We start from the raw sequence: 13795 nt of genomic DNA, 5'->3' as shown, positions 1-13795 counted from the left end.
CAATTTTTTTATTTGTTTGTTTGTTTAAGATGGCTTTGGGTATCATTGCAATCACTATCAAAATACTATTATCATTTTTCATAGACCTAGAAAAAATAATTCTAACCTCCTAACCAATTGCATTGCTTCCACACTCATCTCCTTCTATTCCCAATATCAAAGGAAGAATGATCATTAAAAAAATTTTTTTAAATCTTATTTTGAATTGACAAATATTAGTGATGTTTCGATATATATTTACAATTTAGAATGATTAAATCAGGCTAATTAACAAATCTATCATCTCACATGCTTATCATGTTTTTGTGGTGAAAACATTTAAAATCTATAATTTTATCAATTGTGAAATATAGAGTGCATTTTTATTTATTATAGTCACCATTTTGTGCCACAGATCACTAAAGCTTATTCCTCCTAACTGAAACTTTGTGCTCTTTGATCAATATCTCCCTTTACCCCATCTACCTGTCTTCCCCAGTCTCTGGTAACCATCATTCTACTCTCTACTTCTGCGAGTTTAACTTCTTTAGATTCCCCATATAAGTGAGATCATATGGTATTTGTCTCTTTGTGCCTGGTTTATTTCATTTGGCATAATAGCCTCCAGGTTCATCTGTGTTGTCACAAATGATAGAATTTCACCCCCCTTTAAAGACAAAATATTTTATTCCATTGTGTATATACCACATTTTCTTTATCTGTTCATCTGATGGACACCTGTGTTGCTTCCACATCTTAGCTATTATGAATAATGCTACAATAAACATGGGAGTACAGATATCTCTTTGTCATACTGATTTTAGTTCCTTAGGATATATACCCAAAAGTAGTATTGCTGGACTACATGGTAATTCTATTTTTAGTTTTCTGAGGAACCTCCATACTGTTTTCCAAAATTGCTGTATTAATTTACATTCCCCCAACGGTGCAAACAAGCATTCTCCACATTCTTGCCAATACTTGTTATCTTTTGTCTTTTTGATAATAGCCATTCTAACAGGTGTGAGGTGGCATCTCATTGTGATTTTAATTTGCATTTCTCTGATGATTAGTGATGTCGAACATTTTTCATGTATCCATTGGCTATTTGTATATCTTTTTTTGAGAAGTGTCTATTTAGGGGTTTTGCCTATTTTTTTTATTGATTTGTTTTCTTGCTATTGAGTTTAGTTTATTATATATTTTGGATATTAGCTCCTTATCGGATATATGGTTTGCAAGTATTTTTATGGGTTGTCATTTCACTGTGTTAATTAATTGCTTTTTTTGCTGTGCAGAAACTTTTTGGTTTGATAAAATCCTATTTATCTACTTTTGCTTTTGTTGCCCATTCTCTTGAGAGCATATCTGAGAAGTCTTAGCCCAGACCAATGTTGCGGAGCATTTCCCCTATGTTTCCTTTTAGTGGTTTTACAGTTTCAGGTCTTACATGTAAGTCTTTAATCCATTTTGGGTTGATTTTCGTATATAGTATGATAAAAGGGTCCAGTTTCATTTATTTGCTTGTGGACATTCAGTTTCCCTAGAATCTTTCTCCATTGTGTACTTTGGGCACCTTTGTTAAAAAATGGCCATAAATGTGTGAGTTTATTTCTGGGCTTTCTATTTTGATCATTCATTGAATGTGCCTGTTTTTATGCTATTCACATGCTGTTTTGATTACTATAGCTTTGTAGTAGATTTTGAATCAGGAAGTGTGATGCCTCCAGCTTTGTTCTTTTTGCTCAAGATTGCTTTGGCTGTTAGAGTCTTTTGTGGTTCCAAGTGAATTTTAGGATAGTTTTTTTTTTTCTGTTTCTTTGAAAAATAACATTGGAGTTTTGATAGGTATTGCATTGAATCTGTAGATTGCTTTGGGTAGTATGGACATTTTAACCATATTAATTCTTCCAATCTATTAGCATGAGATATCTATTTATTTGCATCATCTACAATGTCTTTCATCAATGTTTTATAGTTTTCAAATATAAATCTTTTACTTCCTTGGTTAAATTTATTCTTACATATTTTATTTTATCATTTTGGTGCTATTGTGAATGAGATTGATTTCCTAATTTCTTTTTCAGATAGATCATTGTTAGTGTAAAGAAATGCTACTGATTTTTGCATATTGGTTTCATACCTTACAACTTTACTGTATTAGTTTATTAGTTTGAAAAGATTTTTGGTGACATTTTTAGGGTTCTCTATATATAGGATCTTGTCATCACCAGAGACAATTTAAAAGGATAGCTTTTTTCTCCTTTTTCTTGTCTAATTACTCTGGCTAGATCTTCTAGAACTGTGTTGAATAGAAGTGTGGTGAGAGTGGGCATGTTGTCATGTTTCTGATCTTAGAGGAAAAGCTGTTGACATTTTGCCATTGACTGTAATGTTAGCTGTGAGCTTTTCATTTATGTCCTTTAATTGTGTTGAAGTACATTCCTTCTATGCATTTTTTTTTTTTTGAGTCAGTATCTTTCTCTGTTCTCTGGGCTAGAGTGCAGTAATGTCATCATAGCTCACTGCAACCTCAAGCTCCTGGGTTCAATTGATCCTCCTGCCTTAGCCTCCTCAGTAGCTGGGACTACAGGTGTGTGCCACGATGCCCGGCTAATTTTTCTATTTTTTTATAGACACAGAGTTTCACTCTTTCTCGGGCTGGTCTCAAACTCCTGTCCTCAAACAATTCTTTTGTGTTGGCCTCCTAAAGTGCTAGGATTACAGATGTGAGCCACCACACCTGGCCTTCTATGCCTGATTTGTTGAGAGCTTTTATCATGAATGGATGTTAAATTTTGTGAAATACTTTTTCTGCATCTATAGAGACGATCATATGGTTTTTGCCCATTCTGTTAAAGTTATGTATCAGTGTATTGATTTGTGTATATTGAACCATCCTTGCATTCCCAAGGATATATCCCACTTGACATGGTGAATGATCCTTTTAATGTGCTGTTGAATTTTGTTTGCTAGTATTTTGTTGTTCACCAGGGATATTGGCCTATACTTTTCTCTTCTTATAATGTCCTAGAATAGTCTTTAACATGCAAGTTAGAATATCAGACTCTTCAACTTAAAACTCTTATGACTTCTCTTTATATTTAAACTCTCTTCTTCCCATGGCTTGTGCAATCTGTATTTGAGTATCTCTCAACTATCTCTTACTACTATTCTCTTATCTCACTAAACTCTAAAGCAATGGTTTTCTATTATGCATTTTATGGTATAAGCTTTCTCATGCCTTGATAAATCATGTTTTAAGAATTAAGATTAATTTATCTCTAAAAATTCCCTGAGGTAGCCTAAATACCAAAAACATTTCGATTCTACAAACTAAGAAATGTGATAGTTAGTAAAGCTTTCATTCACTCCCTTTAAGCATTTTGCTCTTAAATTATTCCTTGCCCCAAAGGGTTTGTAATTTGACCTACAAAAGGCCCACTATGACTTTGGGTAATAATCTCTTGCTTTTAACCTGAACCAAGTTTTTTTTATTTCTGTTTTTTTTTTTTCCCTAGAAATACTTTCCCTAATTCCTCTCCCTTATTTTTATTCACAGACTTCACATTACCTCTCCTTTTATCCCTAAGCAGGAAGAAGAATTAGCCTGTGGTTGTGCTCAGTTAGAAAAAGAGCATGGTCATGTGCTAAGACTATAATAATATGTGAAATTCTTGCATTATTTGGTAGTAAAAATATGTAATCATTTCTCAGTTTCTAATTATTTGGCCTTAAGATCTAATTGCTGAAGTTAACCTGTTATTATTAATACCTCTTAGATTTAAAGATCATGGTTTAAGATAATAGAAGTGTTTGCTAGAAACTCCCACTCAGTAAATTGTGTTGAAATATTAAAATGTCAAAGGTACTAGGAAAGGTAGAGATATAAGCCGATTAGGAATTTTTTTCCTTCTACCTCTACAAAATAAGATAAATGTTAGTATCATGTTTTCTGTGTAACAGAGTCTGATTTTGATGTTCTGCTTTCAATTTGTTATATGCAATGATGAATCTCTCATTTGAACTATGCCTTGTATATGTGTTCTGGGATCTGTTACTAGTGATCCATAAAAGAAGAAGAGAGGAAGGAATTCTGATGCCAAAGCAACAGGCAAGGATGTAAAATATTAATAGTTCCAAACCTCTGTACATTGTTCTGTGTTCATTATGTGACATATTTGCATCAATGAAGTGATTTGTATTTAAAAGCCTTACTTAATAGTGTTCACCTAAAAGCTTTTACTTTTGCATCTATCTATATCTATATATATATGTATATATATATTTTTTTTGAGACAAGGGTCTTGCTATGTTGCTCAGGCTGGTCATGAACTCCTGAGCTCAAGTGATCTGCCCAACTCAGCCTCCCGAATAGCGGGGATTACAGGTGCACACCACTGCACCTGGCTTCTTTTCTTCTATTTCAACTCTTCTTGGTAGTTCTAGGCATCTTATTATTTTGCTCATTCATAGATATCTGCCATATCTCATTATTTTGTCGCTTCTGCTTTACCAGCATCTTCACATTATGAAGTGAAATGATTGGATAGAAATTGTCACTTTTCATCTTCACTGTCTATGGTGATATCTGTGGGATTTTTTTTTTTTTCTCATTGACTAGGGATATTATATGAACTATCTGGCAGATCCCAGAGAGCAGTCAGAAAGACCTGACTTCAGTTGTTACTAGTGGCAATAATTTATTAATGGGGTATCAAATGATTAGAACACAAAAATAGAGACAATATGGGATCATGTTGGAAGATTATCCAGAGTATAACAGTTGTACATATACAGATTGTACGAGAAGTCTTACCAAAGATTCAGTAAATCTAAAATAGAGAATAAGTATATGTGCTTCTGGGAATAGATATGAAGGATAGGACATAAATTACTTTGTTAATTCACCTGACTTTGGTAACTATGTAGGCTGTAGTTTCTGGGTGATAGTCTTGCTTTTAAATTGGGAAAGTTTAGAAAACAGCAATGAGCAATCTGCCTTACAGCTAGGTGTAGTGGGACTCTGGTCAGCCTGCTGAAGTGTAAGTGGTCATCATTTAGAGTACAGGTTCTCAACCGGGAGTGATTTTGCCCACCAGGAGACTTCTGACATTTGCAGCTATTTTTGGTTGTCATGCCTGCGGGGTGGGGATACTACTGGCATCTAATGGGTGAAGACCAGGACGCTGTTAAATATCCTGCAGTGCGCCAGATAGCCACCCCTACGGAGACCCAAAATGCAAATAGTGCTCACACATTATAGCAACCTATAAAGATCTATTTATAAGTTTTCTTGTTCACTATACATTGAGCTTACATGTTTGCCACCTTGTTCCTAAAGAATGGCCAATTTTTGGTAAAAATGTAATGATTGAGAGTACACAAAACTTTAATTGTTTTTAGCAACTTACATTTGGACAAATGTGCATGTAGTAGCTTCACGAGCATACAAGATCAGTTTTTTTTTCTGTGCTGCTTTCCTATTTGGAGTTTTTATACAATATGAATTTTACCCATCTTTTAGAAAAATTTCCTTGTGCTGCTTTAGGGTAAACAGTTTGATGTTTGGCTGTTTCCTTCAGATTTCTTAGTAATGAGGTATTGGGTATCTATCACTCAGTTTTAGAGAGTTGTCTGAAATAGACTTTATAAATGGGATCAAAGATGACTAAATGTCATATTTCATAGTGTATAACTAGGACAGGAAGAGATAGGAAGTAGTAGAGAAGAAGGTGGTAGAATTTGCACAGCAGTATTTACCAAAAGGTAATAAAAATCTCCATTACATGGCATGAGCCAGATCAATAGAACTAGCACAGACTATGCATGTAGACGCTTAATAGAAATACCACTTGATTTTTATTGGAAACAAGGATAATTCTGTGCTACTGACTTGACTAAAACTTAAAAAATATTATACTCATTATTTGTGGGATATTACAAATAATTGACCTTTCTTAATAATTGCATGCAAATATACTATAAATAAAACCTTCAATCTACAACTTTGAAAGAGTTCCCTAAACAACAATTAATTATGTGCTTCAGCCCTCCTATGAGCAAAGTAAATTGTTGCTGTCTCTCAAGGAGTTCATATATCTCCATGAAATGCTTTGAATACAAGTTTTCTACATGAAGTAATGTCTCAGTAGGGAATGCACACTAATCCATCTCTGTTGACTATGTTCATGAACTAAGTGATGTGGACCATAATCAAGGCTTCCCTGGTGATAGTTTATACCAATGACAGTAAAACTACCTATGAAAATACACACCATCTCTTAAGGGCTTGCTCCAACATAGATCTGAGGCATAATCAGATAGTATTCTTCAGCTGATAGAATGTAGGATTTCAGTGTCTTTGAAGTATAAATTATAATTGTATTAGTTACGGCTCCTTATGTTTCAAGCCACGGAGAACCCGACTCAAACTGTCCTTAGCCCAGAAAGATAATTTATTAGCTCACATAATTAGAGAGGCTGGTGGTTGCTTTAGCTGTGGCTGTGAACACTCAAACAATGTCTTCTCTTGTCTCCTCACTTTACTTTCACAGTTTTGGTTTCATTGTCAGGCTCAGTATGATAGCCCATTTAGGTCTGAGTGTCAGGTCTCTCCAGCTGTGGAACAGTAGTAGAAGGGGAAACCTCCCAAGTCTTGTTAGACCATGTTATCTTTGGCGGGGTCACATCTCTGTCTCTGAGTCAGTCACTCTGGACAGCAGATTGTAATGGTCTGGCTTGAGCCACATGCTGAACCTGAATTTAGGTGTGGATTTAATACCACTTATAAGCTGACAGTACAAGAGGGGAGTTCCCCTGAAGAAAATTAAGTTATGCACAAAATAAATCTTTGTCTTTATTTCTTTTCTGGAAGCACCACTTTAACCATCTTTTGCACTTATAATTCTATAAATATAAAAATCAATACCTTTTCATTTTATATAAGTGGTAGTATATTGTGTGTGTTTTTTCCTTCATTGTTTATCATTGACCAATATGTTTAATATACCCTGCTTATGAAGAGCTTCAAGGAGATCTTATAACTTCTGTTTTAAATAACAAATGTCCTAAATAGGCAGAAAATACTTGTGGGCAGATTAAGTGTTTTAAAGCAAGAAATATTTATGAAAGCATCTGTTGTTTTAGAGCTTCTTGGCTGAGTTAGGTATTTAGTTATGAAGTGTGGCTTTATGTCAGTATTATCCCTGGTGACACATTGGTTAAAAACACATATCTTGAAATGAAAATGGCTTAAAGACTTAAATCTAAGACCTGAAACTGTAAAACTCTTAAAATAAAACATAGGGAAAAAGCTTCATGACATTGGTCTTGATAGTGATTTCATGGATATGACACTAAAGGCAAAGACCATAAAAGCAAAAATAGACAAGGGAGACTACACCAAATTTAAAAGCTTCTGAACAGCAAAGGAAACAATCAACAAAGTGAAAAAGTTACCTATAGAGTGGGAGAAAAAAATCTGCTAACCATATATATAAAGGGTTAATTTCTAAAATATATGAGGAACCCCTACAACTTAATAGCAAAAAACCTAATAAGCCAATTTAAAAATGGGTAAAGAACTTAAATTTAAGGTATACAATATGATGTCTTGATAAACACACACACACAAACATACATATAATGAAATGATTACTACAGGTAAGCAATTGAACATGTCCATTATCTCATATAATTTTTTTTCTGGCAAGCATATCTAAAATCTACTGTCTTAGAAAGTGGATAAAGGCCTTGAATATACATTTCTTCACAGAAGACATACAAATGGGTAACGGGTATGTGAAAAGATGTGCAACATCACTAATCATCAGGGAATACAAATGAAAACAATAATGAGATATCACCTAATACATGTTGTGATGGCTATTTATCAAAAAGACAAAAGACAGCGTGTTGTTGAGGATGCAGAGAAATTGGAACCCTAGTATATTGTTGGTGGGAATCCTTATACTTGGTTGGTTGGTTTTTGGTATTAAAGACAATATGGAGGTTCCTCAACAAGCTAAAAATAAAACTCTGTGATCCTGCAATCCTACTTCTTGGTATTTACTCAAAAGAATTGAAATCGGGATCTCAAAGATGTGTTCGCATTTGTGTGTTCATTGCAGCACTATACGTAATGGCCAAGATGCGGAAACAACCTAAATGTCCATCAGTGGATGAATGGATAAAGAAAAGGAAGAATATACATATAATGAAATGTTATTCAGCCTTAAAAATGGAGGAAATCCTATAACATGTAACAGCATAGGTGAACTCAGGAAGCATTATGCTAACTAAAATAAGCCAGTCATAGAAAGACAAATATAGCACGATTCCAGTAATATGAGGTATTTAAAATAGAGGGGCACATGGGATTGGAGAGTAGGATGGTGGTTGCCAAGGGCTAGTGGGAGGGGAAAAGGGGAGTTGCTATTCAATGGGTATAAAGTTTCAGTTATGCCAGAGCAATAAATTCTAGAGATCTTTTGTACGTTGTTGTACATATAGTTATGATAACAATGTTTTATTATACACTTAAACATTTAAGAGGGCAGATTTGATGTTGTGTTCTTAGCACAATAAAATTAGAAAAAGAACCCAAACCAAAACACTCACTTATCTTCTGTAGTGCCTGATAGTGGTATCTATGTAGCTGTGTGTGTATTTTCGTGTTTAACAAATGATTATCACTTCCTTATGATTGTGCAAGTTCCGGTGGGCTGTTTCTGAGGCTCTTCTAGAAGGAATATACTTTATTTTTTACAGGTAGACCAACTCTTATGGGTCTCAGAGGTGATGTAAGAATAGAAGTTGGGGATTAAGTAGTTGATTAAGTTAACCATTTAATCCCCAAGCCCCTTGTTTCTCAGGCTTGGGTGAGAATCCTAGCTCAAACCACAAATATTGACAGACTAGGTTGATTTCAGGTACATAAAGACTAACTGAATCTTTGGAGTACCAGGGGAGAAGGACCTGTGTTTCGAATACACAGGATTTGGGTGAGTGGAGTTATTTAGCCTCCTGGGACTCTGTAACACATCTTCTAAATAAGATTCTGGACCTTCTCTGTCCTCTAGTTTAACTATAAGGCACCTTCAACTCAATCTTGACCAAGCCTGACAAAATACTTGATTCCTTCTGCTAATAAGGACTTGCATCTGGAATAATTCTTTCTACCTTAGATCTATAAGTGTATTTTCCCTTTTAGTTATTACTGTTGGTTTTAAAATTATAATTATTATATCATTCATATTCCTTATAAAATTATTTTAATAGTACAATGATTACCATAAAAAGTAAAAAAAAAAATCTTTGCCATGATCCTATTATGCCCATTCCTCATAAATAATCACTGTTAAATGTTAATAGTTTGGTATGGAGAATACAGAGGTTGTCTTTTGTTTGAATTAACAGACTAAAAAGACATGATGGACTTTGCCAAACACCACATGCACTTACCTTTAAGGAAGGGTATAAGACAGGTAATAAGGCTTCATTGAAAACAAAAATAGTGAGTCTAGTCATTTACCAAGAGTGGCTTTCAAATGTTTCAGCCCAGCCACTTTATATTTGGGATACACTTTGCCAAGAAGGCCAGTAATTCTGGGGGCCCTTTAGTTTTTACCCCTTGCTAGTTGTTGTGAGTTTCCTCAGGAGTACAAATGTAGTGCCGATTTTCTAGTGCAGGTGCATCTTGCTGATTACTTGATCCACAATCTTGACATAAAAACCTTGACCCTATTCATAGTGTTCTTGAATTTGGTATACTTCTATACATTCTCTGAGTTGCTATTGCATGGAAGATTTGACCAAGGGTTATTTAGGCTTTTTAAATAATATATCTCCTAATAGATAATATATGAATATATAAAGAGCTATCTTTTTTTTGATGGTTACATAATAGGGCCATGGTATATTTTACCAGTGTTCACCTGGTGGCCATATAAGTTTGCTACTAGTTTTTCATGATTACACATAATGTCACAACATATATCCTTGTGCATAGTTCCTTGTAATTTGGGGCAAGTATTAATAAAGAATACATAGAATTTCTGGCTCAAAGGGTATATACATTTAAAATTGTTATAAATCTACCAGACTGCCCCTCAGAGTTACGTTTCCTAAACAGCATGTGAGAGAATGTTTCCTCGTGCACTTTCTTTTTAGTTTTATCCAAATTGCCTCACTCAATTTGTTTTTTGTGAATTTGGGTAGGATATACACAATAATCTTGATAATACATTAGAATACTTGGGATTAGCTCAAAGTCATAGAACTAAGTGGCTGATCTAGCCTATTATGGGACATCTTTTATGTTTGGTGTTCTTTCAATTAACTGAAAACGCAGAATTTTTCTTTGATTTGATTTTGTTTTTTCTCCTACCTTAATACTTGTGATTAATTAAATAGTCTACTTCCCAGAAAGCCCAATTATTTCTACTTAACTTTAGTCAACAGAAATTTTCGAAATAGGGAACTAACCTCTAATTGTGACTAGAGATCTTTGCTATGTGTAACATTAACTAATATAATGCCAAGTAAAAAAGATTGTTAGTTTAAGATATATTTAATGTATTTATTGGTAATGCTGAAATATAAAGTTGCTGTAAAGATTTTTTAATGTATTTTAGTCTTCAGCAGCTTGATGCTTAGTAAGTCATTGCTCAACCATTGAAATTATAGTATTTGACAAATCTGCAAAAATTTTTGCTGCATAAGCCAACAGAATTTTTACATTAAAAGATAACTCATGCAGTAACTTCTATTCATTAAAGCTTGGGACAACTTAAATGATGATCAAGTGAACATGTTTTTGAGGCAGATTCATTATGATTTATCAAAAATATCTTAAGAGAGCCCTCTACTTCACATTCCTTTAGTTGTTCATTAACAGTGATATTTATTTGCACATTTTCAATTGTTATATGAACTTATGCCAATATTCACTAGATGCTTGAAATATTTTATTTTTTAAATCCAGTTTTATTTATGCACATGGAAATACTTGAAACTGGTGAAAACATTTTTATTAAAATAAAATTTAAAAGAGGTAGAATACTATTTTTGGTCATGCTTTATTGAAAACAAAATAGTTTTAGGGACAAACTAGAACTTGTTTTTCCTTTTAATTGGATTGAATCCCTATGCCCACTTACATGTACTGAGAAAATAGTCTATACATTTCATCGTGGTTATTTTAGCTCTCTTTGGCATTTAAAACAGAAATAGATGTGGACAAATTTACTTCCTGTGATCTAAGTATTTCTCTTAAACTGCTCTAAAATATCAATAAAGATAGGTGTCAGAAATAACAGGCACTAGAAAAAGTTCTTCAAATGTAAAAGTAACAGTGATCTTAGGTGCACTGGATTTACTAATAAGCAGTTTTATAGATTTTTCTATCAAAATTTATCTCTTCTTTCCTTGTTTTCTCATTGCATTGTGATACCATTATTATAGCACTCATCACAGATCACAGTGTATTACATAGATTTGCTTTTGTTTTTGCATTTTTTCCAGTATAATGTGAGCCTGGAGAACTGGATCTGTTTTATTATTTATCTCTCTATTTTATTTAGAGCCTGGCACATAATAGGTATAAATGTTGATCTTTGCAAAATAATATGTGAAAAATTGACAAGTCATTTTGTTTGATAATCCTTGGCCACCAAAACCTACTGTTTCTTAGGTTTTCATGATATTTTCAGTGAATCATTTTTATGTAAAAAGATTCCATAAACTTGTTAATTTTGTTTACAGGGAATTGTTTTATATACTCTGAGGATAATTACTGATAGTTTACCATCTGTTTCTATTAATCAGTCTTTTCAATGTCCCTAATCATTTGTTTTATGCTATATTTTATATGGGAGATGAGCTCTATCTTTTAACTTTTGATGGTTTTGATATTTAGGAAATGTGTAATATATTCTGTGATCTTCTGCAAGTTATGTTTGTGGCATAATTTGAATTTGAGTTTTATTCCTTATATGGAAATGTGTGTTGTGGGTAATTGGTAAAATGAGATGTCCCTTTTAAATGTCTTTGCAAAAAATGCTTAGACTTTTCTTTTCCCAAAACATAGGCTTTTTAGAGTTTTCTTTTTTCATTCTAACAAAAATGGAGGAAGAGAGCTAGTGTTTATTGAATGCTACCATGTCCCAGCATTGTGATGAGCTTTATATATAATTACTAAATGGTTAATTGCTTAATAACCATGTTCCACAGGTAACATGCTCATTTACAGATGAGGAAGCTGAAGCAAGAAAGAAATATATTTTTTCCACTTGCCTTCTGTTTTATTTCTGTTATAACATAGAAAACAGAAAATAGTCTCACATATCACAGATTAGTGGAAACTACACTGGGAGTTTCATTTCTGACAGCATGGTCAGGTAGATATCCTTTGCAATATCCCATCCATAGGGAAAGGATATCTAAAAAAAATAAAAGACAGAATTGAAAACATGAACAACAGACTATCAGAAAAGACCTTTCGACTGAATAAAGAACCAAATAGAACTTCTTTAGGAATCAATAAGACTATACACTTTAATGTTTTAAACAGATGATGAGACATAATTGAAGAAAGACTATAAATTGAAAGAATGATTTAAAGAATTACACCCTTATACGGGAAGAAGAGGTGAAATAAATGTGAATCAGTTTAAGAAATGTGAAAAGTAGAATGCGACTGTCTAAAAATACGTTTAAATGGGGTGCCAGAAAATTTTGGTGTATAGTGAGAATGGAAGATAGGAAATAATTGAATTAAAAATGTGTAAGAGTTATCCAGAACTGAAGAAAGACATGATCCTCAGATTTAGGAAGTGTAATTAATTCCAAATAACCTTACATGGTAGTGACATTTAAAACACCAAAGATAAAGGGAAGGTCTTAAAATTAGCCAAAAAGAGAAGACAAATTAGATACATAAGAACAACTAGACTGTCAGCAGCCTTCTATAAAAGTGTCAGTGAAATCAGAAACCAGTGTACCTGTGTCATCAAAGTCACTACCAGCTGTTGTCAATTTATAATATTATACTCAGCTAATCTGTTATTCAAGAGTGAGGCTGAAATAAGTATATTCATAGCTAAACTAAAAGGGAGTGTGTTTACCACCAAGAATCTCACTAAATGTGCTTTAAAGCTGGGTTGGGAATACAGGTGTGAAGTGTCATGAGACAGTTAGGTCCCCTGATGGAATTTGGGACCATTCCACCCAATTTCAAATACTTTCATAAGACACCTCAGTCCTGGTGGGGTAAGGGAAAATTTCCACAGTAGAAATTGTGGATTTTTATTTTTGTTAAGTTGTAATTTACTAGCATCTGTAATTTTATACTTTCTAAAACAATTCATGTATCACTGACCTGTTTTTAGATGGTATACTCATCTAAACTATTTTATGTTTCAGATACCTGAAGAATACATATATACATAAGGGAAAGTGTCTGTTTATTTTCTTCCCCCCAATTACACTTACCCATGTCATTAATTTCAGGGAAAGGTAGTTTGTCACTTTTATCAGTCAGTTATTGGAGGAGACTTTAATTAAAAAAAGGCCCTTAGCCTTTTTGTACTGATTAGAAGAGGATGCTTAAAGTGGGGACCCTGTCACATCATCTTGGGACTTTAGCCAAGGACCTGCTGGTTTGATGCTTCATGATGTTCTTTCTGAGCTGATGCTGAGAGACCGAACATTTCTATGAAAAATAGAAATCAGAGATGCTGAGAAAATAGTATTCTATGCACTGAGAAAACTTTGGAGGAGTGGCTGATCAGCAGCGTCAAATCCTAGAGCCAGC

At 33.7% G+C, this 13795-nt stretch overlaps 1 protein-coding gene across 3 annotated transcripts in view; it reads left to right on the top strand.

The window, feature by feature from the left end:
- Positions 1-13795, top strand: part of TPK1 (thiamin pyrophosphokinase 1) — a 357684-nt gene that overhangs the window by 122417 nt on the left and 221472 nt on the right. The window lies entirely within an intron of this gene.

This window comes from Microcebus murinus, chromosome 9 (genome assembly GCF_040939455.1).
Source record: "Microcebus murinus isolate Inina chromosome 9, M.murinus_Inina_mat1.0, whole genome shotgun sequence".
Classification (NCBI taxonomy): domain Eukaryota; kingdom Metazoa; phylum Chordata; class Mammalia; order Primates; family Cheirogaleidae; genus Microcebus; species Microcebus murinus.
This window is presented reverse-complemented; position numbering and strand designations above follow the sequence as displayed.